Source organism: Dendrobates tinctorius, unplaced genomic scaffold (genome assembly GCF_039654945.1).
Source record: "Dendrobates tinctorius isolate UK_male_01 unplaced genomic scaffold, ASM3965494v1 ptg000017l, whole genome shotgun sequence".
Lineage (NCBI taxonomy): Eukaryota > Metazoa > Chordata > Amphibia > Anura > Dendrobatidae > Dendrobates > Dendrobates tinctorius.
In genome coordinates, this window is record NW_027361685.1 from 11,082,109 (window position 1) to 11,094,680 (window position 12,572).

At 41.9% G+C, this 12,572-nt stretch overlaps 1 pseudogene; it reads right to left on the reverse strand.

Annotated features, from left to right (window-relative positions):
• Positions 1-1,349: 1,349 nt before the first annotated feature.
• The window catches only part of LOC141082440 (uncharacterized), a 90,961-nt pseudogene continuing 79,738 nt past the window's right edge, over positions 1,350-12,572 (reverse strand).

Genomic DNA, 12,572 nt, shown 5'->3' on the forward strand with positions numbered 1-12,572 from the left:
AGGATAATGGAGATTTTGAATCTCTGCGCCCACTTTTGGACACTGGACACTTGTGGATTGTGTGAGGCCCACTGATATCTGAGCGCTATGTGACAGGCTCGATGGCACAGCTGCCTGTGACCAAAGTGATGAGAGGATAATGGAGATTTTGAATCTCTGCGCACACTTTTGGACACTGGACACTTGTGGATTGTGTGAGGCCCACTGATATCTGAGCGCTATGTGACACGCTCGATGGCACAGCTGCCTGTGACCAAAGTGACGAGAGGATAATGGAGATTTTGAATCTCTGCGCACACTTTTGGACACTGGACACTTGTGGATTGTGTGAGGCCCACTGATATCTGAGCGCTATGTGACACGCTCGATGGCACAGCTGTGACAAAAGTGACTAGAGGATAAGGGAGATTGGATTGCTTTTAAAAAAGCAGTTTGCGGAGCAGTGGGTAAACAGCAATGCCAGCGTGTTAGGAAGCCTTAAAAGGCAGCCCAACAACCAACACCACTGATACACCACTATATAGCCTCCCTTTGCACTGCACACACAGTGACTTGTGTGTTGTGCAGGCCAAATCGCTAGCAGCAGAAGCAGTTTTTTTGTCTTCTTCCCTGCCTAACGCTCTCCCTACAGAATCAGCAGCAACCTCTCACTATACTAAGATCGGCAGAAGTAAGATGGTGGTCGGCATGCACACCCTTTTATACCCCCTGTGACGCCCACCAAAGCAAGCCAATCACTTGCATGCCCTTCTGAAAGATGGTGGTGACCCGTGCCTAGGTCATCACGTTGCCCACAGTGTCCGTGGATCCTGATTGGCTGAAAAAGAGCGCAAAACAAACTTTTGAAACGCGACTTTGGCGCGTAAGTCGCCGACCTCGTGGCCGACCTCATCCTACGGTCAGGTTTCGTTTCATGAAACCCGACTTTGCCAAAAGTCGGCGACTTTTGAATTTTTTCGACCCATTTCGCTCAACTCTAGTTTTTATGTTTTGCTGAAATAAAGAAATTGAATTTCATACTGAAATGTTGTTTATGGGAGTAACGTTTGTAGGCCATGTTGTTGATTTCTACTTCTGAATATATGGAGGACCTTGTTTGAGCTATATATATATATATATATATATATAGTTGGACAAACGAACTACATATAGCGGCAAAAGGCGTATACATGATAACCTCATACTGCAGGGAAAGACAATAAAGAAAGTGATAACACAAAATGACAATATTTAGGAGTATTTCACCAAACTCTGACATGGCTGTTCAACATATTTAGTACTGATCATTCTCGTACAATGAGTGTTTTTATTGTAACATGGCCAAACATGAGGAATGACAAGGCGCTGTCCTAGTAGTGGTCAACACCTATAAGAAAATACAATTTTCAGTTAAATTATTTCTAACATTATGAATATTAAAAAGGCTTCTCCCCTTGTGACAACCATGATGTTTATTAAGAGTTGATTTCAGTGTAAAACTTTTCCCACATTAAGAACATTAAAAAGGCTTCTCCTCTGTGTGAGTCCTTTGGTGACTTAAAACAGATGATTTCTTCACAAAACATTTTCCACATTCTGAACAGGAAAAAGGCTTCTCCCCTGTGTGAGTTCTCTGGTGTCTAACAAGATTTCATTTATGGTTAAAATATTTCCCACATTTTGAACAGGAAAAAGCCTTTTCCCTTGTGTGAGTTCTTTGGTGTCTAACCAAATCTGATTTCCAGATAAAACATTTCCCACATTCTGAACAGGAAAAAGCCTTCTTCCCTGTGTGAGTTCTCTGGTGTCTAACAACATTTCATTTATGGTTAAAATATTTCCCACATTTTGAACAGGAAAAAGCCTTCTCCCTTGTGTGAGTTCTTTGGTGTCTAACCAAATCTGATTTCCAGATAAAACATTTCCCACATTCTGAGCAGGAAAAAGCCTTCTCCCCTGTGTGAGTTCTTTGGTGTCTAACCAAATCTGATTTCCAGATAAAACATTTCCCACATTCTGAACAGGAAAAAGGTTTCTCCCCTGTGTGAGTTCTTTGGTGTGTAACAAAACGTGATTTATGTGCAAAACATTTCCCACATTCTGAACAGGAAAAAGGCTTCTCCCCTGTGTGAGTTCTTTGGTGCCTAACCAAATGTGATTTCTGGCTAAAACACTTCCCACTTTCTGAACATGAATATGGCTTCTCCCCTGTGTGAATTCTCTCATGTGTAACAAGATCTGAATTCTGAGTGAAACATTTCCCACATTCTGAACAGGAAAATCTATTCTCTGTTATGTGAATTTTTTCATGTTTAAGAAAACTCTTTTCAAGAAAATTATTTCCATTTTCTGAATATGAAAATGGCTCCTTTCCTTTAGAATCAATTAATTTTTTAATGCTTATATTGTGACTTTGATTTTCCTTAGTAGTTGGTAATGAACTAAAAGATGGGACCTGTTTCATAGGATCAGATGACAGATCTTTGCTATGAAGCGATGATGGTATATCTGGAGTAATGGCATTAACTTCAATTGGATCCTGTGAGATCTCAAGATCATCAGATTTAAAAATTGAAGATGTCAGCGTTCCCTCTGATCTCCTGGTACAGTCATCTGCTAAAAATAAAACCAATTAATAATTTTGAATAAAATATCCTCAAATTTTATACTTTTGGACATTTCTACTTAAGTTGTCCATAAAAATACAAGCTTTTTAAAAATATTGAATTATTCACCAAGACAATGAGAGTTCACAGTCTAATCGAAAGCCTCATAGCATGAACCAGTGCATCATGGTGTTCAATGGTTTGTTCATTCTGCTTCCCAAACATGGAATAAAAAGCCAACAAACAATGTTATATAGGTGAAAATTATACCAATAAAACTTCTACTCATCTCACGGAAACACAAGACACCACTAAGGTCCATCATCTGTCAGAAGAAAACCAAAAGGTTTCCACAATATTTGTGGCTCAAAAGCTCTTGAAAAGCAACATGGCTTCCATAAACCGATCCAGCAATATCCGCTCTCCCAAAGTCAAATATCCACTCTCTTCTGAGCCTTGTAGTGCGCCCAAACCATATTTAGCATCCATATATTTGGCATTACTATAGTGAGAAGAACCCACTTAATTTACGGTGTGTGTTTCCTGGAGCACAATCTGGGCATTATGTGTTGGATAATAAAATGGCAAATTTGCCATTTTCATGTTGCAACATCCAGTGCGAGCTAATTTCCGTAAAGTGTCACTACTCCCATAGGATAATTCACTGAGGGTTATAATTTCCAAAATGGAATTACTTTATGGGGATTTCTACTGCTTTAGTTTCCAGTAATTGTGTTATATTAGGGCATCTGCAGATGGTGTGTCCCCTCTCCACTGGAATCTCCTGCGATGTTTGATTCCATCACCAAGCAGCGCCTTATTTATGGTGCAGACGTTGCTGGTAATAGAAGAGACGTCAAAACCAGAAGCTCTGGGTGGCGCTAGCTCTGTCCAGCCACTAAGATTAGGGTGCCTGAGACCAGTAGTTTCATCCAGCCTGGCAGTATGGGTTTGTGTGCTGTCCAGCAATCTGGTAGCAATTTGCTACCTGCTTAAGCCAATTAGAAGGCACCAAACCCTCCTAAAGCTTGAAGCATATTCCCGGAATCTGCCAGATACAGCCTTGTTCTCCTCTGGTTCAGTCCTCTGTGCTCAGCTGGTGTATTTGTTTCCTGGTGTAATCCCAGCCCGCTTACCGACTACACTTGTGTCTTCTGATTTTGTACTTTCTCTGCCCTCCTGGTTATGACCAACTACCTGACTATTCTTCTTGCCATCTCACTCCACAGAATAGCAGGTAACACCATGGCCCAAGCCTAGGGGTCTCTGTGTAAGTCCAGAACCATATAGAGGGGTTAAAGGATGATGAGCAAGGCAATCACTGGGATCTGGAAAATAGAGTAGATAGAGCCAAGCCTTCTCGTGGTGGCCATCTTTTGATCTGCCAGGTGACCACGAACAGTGCTCCCAATACATTGTGTCTGCAAACTATTCCTTCAAGATCTGTGTACGAATAGCTAAATGGCGCTCCTTCCTTTCTTAACCCTACCATGTGCCCACAAAGTAGTGTACAACCATATATAGGGAATTGTTGTATTCAAGAGACATTGGAAAATAATTTGTAAGGTCCATTTGTTTCCTATGATTCTGGTGAAAACTCTCTGGGTAATTAGAGTATGGGGCTCGGTGGCTCTTAGCAATCTAAACTATCGTAAGGGCCAATATTTTCTGTCAGATGAGTTTTAAGAGGAAATAAACATGCTACCGTATTTTTTGGATTATAAGACGCTCGGGGTTATAAGACGCACCCCAAATTCTGAGGAGAAAAATAAGAAATTTTTTATTTTTTTAATAAAATGGTGGTGCTTCTTATAATCCTTGCGTCTTATTGCTGTGGTGAAGCGGGGTCCAGGGTCGCTGCTGGAGGAGGCAGGAGTGGGGTGATGCTGCAGGCCTCTGGGTGGGATGAGGGGGTGCTGCGATGTGCAGTGCGCCGCTGCGAGTGTTTGGTGCTGCCCAGGGTGACCACCACTGCTGCCACCCAGGGTGTCCGCCGCTGCAGGGGGGCTCTGCCGACATTTCGTGAGAGACAGAGCCCGCCGCATGTCCGTGAACATGGCCGCCGGGGGGGTAGCACATGCACAGATGGAAATCTCAGTATCAAGATCTCGGGAGATGAGATTTCAGCCCTGAAATTACATCTCAGGATTCTAGGAAGCCAACAGCATTATTACCCTCCGCTTTCTCTTACAGGCCCAGCATAAGATTTTTCTTCAAGTGATTTTCTATCTTGTCAGCACATTCTACGTACGCTGTCATTTGGCTTTATAGTTTACAGATCTGGGAAGGTAACGGTCAGTGTCTCCTAATCCCAGGGGGTAGGTGGATCCTCCAGGTTGTAAGTTCTATAGAAAAGGGCTTTCAATGCCCAAAGTCATTTGAACAGTTTTGGATAGAGGAGAATGTTAAGCCAATGGGCAGCACGGTGGCTCGGTGGATAGCACTGCAGGACACCACCAAGGACAACATCTCCAAGGAGTTTGTATGTTCTCCCCATGTCTGAGTGGGTTTCCTCCCACATTCCAAAGACATACTGATAAGGAATTTAAAGTGTGAGCCCCATCAGGGACAGTGATGATAATGTGTGCAAAATTGTAAAGCGCTGCGGAATATGTTAGCGCTATATAAAAATAAAGATTACTAATATTAATGCTGTGGTCTAGAGGCAAAATTTTGATCATGGTAATATGGCCGGACTACACCACCGATAAAGCAGCCACAGCCGGTGACTGAGAGGAATCTGTGACTTCTCTGCATTCAGTGGTTACTACTCACCTGGGTAGTCATATGTGGGAATCTCCTCTTTACACCACTCATCATCTCTCACATATGTCTCTGTATATGTATTAATATGGGTCAGATCTTCACCCTGAAACAAATATTGTAAAAGTCACAGACAGATGGAGAAGTCCCATCTATGATCAGCTCTAATCCTGCCATCTCCACTGTTCTCATTACACAAGTTGTTGGAATATGTTTAGTGCAACAACTCCATTCCTGTCTATGAGTGTTTATTTGCTAGATTTGTATGCTGTTTATAAAGTTTAAAAAAAACTCCCAGAGACCGGAAAAGCATGTGACTGTACTTCCTGTTTTCCTGCTGTGTCTGTGTATGAGAAAAGCAGCCTGTTGTAGATGCTGCACAGATAGAGACACGCAAATGATTTATTCCTGATCTATTAAGCTTATCATATATTGTTCCTGAAAAAACAAGTTCTGTTGTCACAAGCTTAACAGTAACACAGCAACTATAGCCCAAAGAAAAAGCAGCACGGAGCAATAGAGATGTCCACTAGCAGCAATCCTGTCAAGTTCTCAGTGCCAAGCCTCACTAACAAGAACTACCAGTCCTGGAAATTCAAGGTGAAAATGCTCATAAGAGAAGGTACGTGGATAAACACTCAGGATCAAGTGCCTTATCCATTACCAGATGATTGGCTAGAGAAGGATCAGAAAGCACAAAGCACGATCTCCCTCAGTGTAGATGATAATCAGATTGTGCAAGTGTGCAACTGCAAAAGAGATGTGGGATGAGTTACAGAAAGTGCATGAAAGATCAAATCTCAGCAATAAGCTTTATCTCATGAGAAAGCTGTATCAGTCTAAGCTAAGTGATGGAAAGAATATGCAGGACTATATAAGAAACACCCTAGAGATTGTGGAGCATCTCAGGGGTATTGGAGAAGAAATTAAAGATTTTCATGCTGCTGCATTTCTATTAAGTGGTCTTCCAGAGAGTTATGACTGCACTAGATGCACGGCCAGATGTCGACCTGACACTAGAGTATGTTAAAGGCAAACTTGTGGATGAATTCAAGAGAAAAACACAGCATGTAACCAGCAGTAATGAATCCAGAGCAGAAACAGCATTAAAGACACAGGATTTCCCTAAATATAACAACAATCTAAGAGAAACTCATGAGTGTTTTGTCTGTAAAAAGCCTGGCCACCTTAAAGCAGACTGCAGAATTTGGAAAGAAAGAATGAGCCAGCTTAAAAAGCTGAACAATCATCAAAGGGTTAAAACAGCTGTAAAGGAAGATTCTGCATGTCCTGAAGCTGTATTTAATGCCAGAACAAGCCCATCTGCAAAGTGTATATGGTGTATAGATTCTGGTTCAAGCAGCAATATGACAAATAACAAGGATTTCTTCACTGACCTTAATGAAAGCTAATCAGAAAAGGTCATCTTAGCTAATGGTCACTATATGACTTCAGAAGGAGTAGGATATTGCTACCTCCACTGTCCAGTTTCCTCAGCACAAAGCAGAAAGATCCCAATAAAGGCGTAAAGCTGCTGCAGCGCAGTAGCGTGCAACCTCCACTAGGGGGTGCTGGTGAGGAAAAAATGGTTGCACTCACAGCGTACCACCACAGTGCAGCAGTGCAGGTACCACTAGGTGGTGAAAGAGTGGTCATAGAAGCCAGGTCAGTAATGGACAGGGAATGCAGTACCAGAGGAAATAGCAATACACATGGTCAGATACAAGCCAGAGAAGTCGGAGGTGGTTGGGAGCAGAGATGCCAGATACATAAGACAGTCAAACAGGTCAGCGAACAAGCCGGGTCAAATACCAAGGGGTCACAGCACGGGGAGCAAATACCAAGACGAGCGGCGTAACAGGAGTGGGCAGACACGAGAACTCAGTAAACGGGCAGAGAACAAATCAGGGTGTAACGGGGTCAGCCGCTCAAGCCAGGGGCAGGAACTATAACTGACGCTGCCTGCAAGCAGCAGAGGACTGAAATAGCCAAACAGATCCCAAAACGAGGCAGAGAAAGTTAACCCCCGCATAACCAGGCCGGGGAGAGAATAACAAGAACTAAACTCCGACCTGGATCATGACAAAAGGATGTTTTCTATGCTCCAAGCCTTGAAAGCAATCTTCTGTCAGTAAAGAAGCTCACACAAAAGGGAATCTAGTTACTTTTAGAGATAATAATCAACACAAAAAGAGAAAGTCCAGTATAGCGTGCCAGTATAAAAATATATAACCCTTAATAAACTCAATCCGAGTAATTCATACACATGTAATGCAAAGTTATTCCCAGTAAAAAATTCAAAGTCACCACTTTACCATAATAGGGGAGTTAACCCCATAAGCCCAATCTACCACCTATGTAACCAGTGCATATGTATAATCTTTAATTTGTAGCCACTTAGAGCTCTAATACCCGGTACCGACCGTGTCCCACTCAGGCAGTAAATGAGAAAAAGTAAACAGAATAGCACTTACATTGATGGTGGTCTGCTGTGTGTGGTCACCTCAAGTGCCCCAACACGCCTTTCATCCCTTCGTCAGGAGCCGAACGATAGGGGGAAGGTGCAATAAATAGGACAAGTGGCCAATGGCAAGTGTGTTCTTTTCTGTGAAGGATTTGTCTCTTTTACTATGGGTGGGTGGGGGTGATCTTTTTGGGTTTATGATTGTTTCGTATATTTTAACCAATTGGTCTTGGGATTTTCCTATGATTTATTCCTTTTGTACCATATTCTAGGTTCCATTTAGTAACTGTGGTTGGGTAGCCTTTTGGCTCTCTCGGCATGTGATCCACTTCTGGATATGGTCTGACCTATATGGGACAAGATTTATTCTAATAAGCAAAAGAGGATCAAAATCAGTAAGGACTACGCAGTCATCATAAACATTCTGTGGCCTAGTCAGCTGTTCTTTTCCTTATGGAATGCAGTCTGACATGTGGGGTCACAGGATGGGATTTTCTTATCAATCGTGGGGTTATTCATGGTTTATCATGTGTTATGTGTGCTATTGGTGATATGCACTAGTTTATACACTAATTATGAGATATTAGTATGGTATGCACTTGACACCTTATGCCACTATATGCACTTTGTTTCTACATATATAACTTTACTATAAATGTATGTTTACTCAATACAGTCTTATCCTATGTAAAATTATGCTGTTAAATGGGATAATTACTGCATTGTTAGCACATTATTTTTACTTTATCATTTATTTAGGGTATATTATTATGTTTCATACTGGGCACTTTACACTTACATCATATTACTTTACTTGAGCAGTACAAATATTACACTTAATGAGGCATCACTACTAGTATATGTCATTATGCACTTTTTTTGGTTATTCTTTACATTAATATATATGATCTCACATTATTTACTGATGGAACTCCTCACTTCCTGCTATGCCGCGTGCGAAGCCGTCACATTCACTGACGCTATGGAAAGTGGGCATTGGGGGCAAGGCGCATGCGCAATCTCCATGACGGCCCATGTTGTGCTTATGTTCCACGGCCGCAATCCATGACATCAGATGGATGAGTGATGTTGGGAGCGCACGCGCAGTGAAGTACCGGAAGTGACCCCGACATGACATGGAACCCCTCATAGATCTGAGAGCACGCATGCCATCGGTCGCTTGTTCTATTTAATGCACCCACCCCTTCCCCCTAGCGTTCACCTCCTGATGAAGAGATGAAATGCACGTTGGGGAGCTTGGGGAGACCACACACAGCAGACCACCACCAATGTAAGTGCTAATCCATTTACTTTTTCTCATTTACTGCCTGAGTGGGACACGGCCGGTACTGGGTATTAGAGATCTAAGTGGCTACAAATTAAGGATTATACATGTGCACTGGTTACATAGGTGGTAAATGGGGCTTATGGGGTTAACTCCCCTATTATGGTTAAGAAGTGACCTTGAATATTTTACTGGGAATAACTTTGTATTACGTGTGTATGAAGTCCTCTGAGTTTAATAAAGGTTATATATCTTTATACTGGCACGCTATACTGGACTTTCTCTTTTTGGGTTGATTGATATAAATCAGTTTTTGTGCCTGGACATCTATATGGGTTTTGTGCTATTTTAGAGATAACAGCTGCGTTATCTAAAAGAAGGGTCACACTCTCGCAGTAGGAAAAATCCAACAAGAACTTTATCAGCTAAAATGCAAAGAGTGAGTGTACAGTGCTAGACAAGAACTGCATAAGAACTGTGTCCATGTATGGCCCAGATGTCTTGGGCACAGAGACCCAGGAGCAGTAAGGAAGCTAGCTCATCTTGCAAATGGTATTGAAATCAACCAGTGTAGTCAAATGATGACGTGCACCAACTATCTTACAGGGAAAATGTCCAGAAAATCCTTTCCTAAAATAAGCACCACTAGATCTGCACAGCCTCTAGATCTGATACATACAGATGCATGTGGTCCAATGAGTGTTCAACCTCCTAGCAAGATGAGATATTTTCTCACATTTATTGATGACTACTCCAGATATACAGTCGCCTACCTGCTTCACAGTAAGGATGAAGTTCCACAGAAACTTGGAGAATATCTTGCTGTAGTGTTTAACAAATTTGGAAGAATGCCAAAAGCCCTGAGTGCAGATAATGGAACCGAATATACAAGTGGTAAGGTGCAAACCATTTTGAAAAAGGATGGAATCATGTTCCATACAACCCAGAACAAAATGGCATTGCAGAGAGAAAGAACCGTACTCTTTGAGAAAGTGGAAGTAGTATGTTGTTTGATGCGAATCTACCTACAATGTATTGGGGAGAAGCCATCATGACAGCTTGCCATCTTCAGAACAGAGTGCCAGGTAAAGCCACAAATAAAACTCCATATGAGCTATGGAACTGGGAGAAGCCTCACCTGAAGCACCTCAGGATATTTGGAAGTATAACATTTGCGTATGTTTCCAAAGAAAAACGTTTCAAGTGGGAATCACACGCAAAGCAAGGAGTCCTGGTGGGTTATAGCGAAACTCAAAAAGGATACAGAATCCTGTACCCAGAGACCAACACAGCAACAATCAGCAGAGATGTAGTGATTGATGAAAACTCTATCGCTCAAATTCCATGAGGTTACACCAGTTATTCAACCTGAGAAGCAAGAACAAGAATCTCAATCACCAAACCCAGACACCGAAAAGGAAAACACTGAAGTGTAGATAAGCTCTGAAGCCACCAAGGAAGACACAGAAAAGCCAAGTCAACCTCCTGTCAGGAGATCAGAAAGGCCAAACAAAGGTATCCCAGCTAGACGCCTTTCTTATATGATCAGAACACTTCCTGAACCAGAGCCACAGTCATGGCAACAGATGTAAAACCTCCTGTCCATGAGAAGCTGAAGTGGATAAATGCTGCTAATGAAGAGTTGGAGTCCATTCACCAACTCCAGACACGGGAGCTTACTGAGCTACCACAAGGAAAAGGAGCTATCGAATGTAAGTGGGTCTTCAAAAACAAATATGACTCAGAAGGTAACGTTCACTGGTTTAAGGCAAGATTTGTAGCAAAAGTATGGTGAAGATTATGATGCTACATTTTCTCCAGTTGTGAAGCAAACCACATTCAGAACTTTAATGTCCGTAGCTGCAGTTCAACAGATGACAGTGAGACATTTTGACATCAAAACAACCTTCCTACATGGTGACATTAATAAATCCATCTGAGGAAGACAGCGGTCTGCTGCCGAAATGCATTGTGGTCTAATAAAAGGCTGTTCACTATCTACTTATTGCAGTGTGCTCTATTGCCATAGCGCTCCTCAAATTGACCACATAACATTTTTTAAAAAAAAATACATGGTGACAATGAAGAAGAGGTACATGAGCCAACCCAAGGGGTATATTAAAAAGGTGATGAAATCCTTGCCTGAGGAGGTGGTGATGGCGATCTCAGTCGAGGGGTTCAAGAGAGGCCTGGATGTCTTCCTGAAGTGTAACAATATTGTGTCTTACAGTTATTAGCTTCTTTAGAAGGACGTAGATCTGGAGATTTATTCTGATGGAATATAGGCTGAACTGGATGGACACATGGCTTTTTTCGGCCTTGCTAACTATGTTACTTTGGTTAAGAGCACCTTGTTTGTAAAATGCAAAAATCTCTCTATAGACTTAAGCCTTCAGCAAGAGCTTGGAACTCGAAAATGAACAAAGTCTTGATGGATGAAGGATTTAAAAGATCTCAAGCTGATCCATGTTTGTATAAGAAAAATGTAGTGAAGGAGTGGATGTATGTTCTCCTATATGTAGACAATGTAATCATGTCTTCTCAAGATGAAAAAGAAATTGCAAGGCTAGGTGAAATTCTCAACCAGCACTTTGAGACTAAGGACCTTGGAAATGTGACATATTATTTGGGAATCCAAATCCACAGAGAAGAAGATGGGAGTTTTCTTCTCAACGAAAGCTATAAAATTTCCACAATCCTAAACCAGTTTGGAATGTCACAAGCCAAAGGCTGAGAGTTACAGACAAGCAGTGGGGGAGCTTCTGTACATAGCAACCGCAACTCGTCCGGATATCACAGCCACAGTCGGAATTCTGTCGACGTGTAAGCGAGCTACGCCAGAGAGACTGGAATGCAATTAAGAGAATTCTTCAATATCTTAAAGAAACTCAAAGGCTAAATGTTAAAATATCTGCATCAGGAGATCTCACACTCAGAGGTTATGTCGATGCTGATTGGGCTGGAGATTCAAGTGATCAGAAATCAACAAGTGGTTACATGTTCAAGTTAGGAGCAAATTCAATTTCTTGGTCCAACAGAAAACAAGTGTCAGTCGCATTATATTCTACAGAAGCAGAATATATGTCGCTGCCTATGCTTATGTAACTTTTGGAAGATTTCGGCAAGCCATTAGCTCAACCAACAGTTACCTTGCCAGCAGTAAGAAGATTAGTGCAAGGACTAAGCACATTGATGTAAAACATCACCACTTACGTGACTTAGTAGAACGTGGTGTACTCCAGTTTGTTTATTGCGAGTCTGACAAGATGATAGCTGATGGCACGACAAAGCCATTATCAAGAGCCAAGTTTGTGGACTTCAGAACCGCAATGGGACTAACAGGGTAAGTATTTGTTGAGTGGGGGTGTATGAGTGTTTAGTTGCTAGTTTTGTATGCTGTTTATAAAGTTAAAAAAATCTCCCAGAGGCTCACACAGGGAGAGCATGTGACTGTATTTCCTGCTTTCCTGCTGTG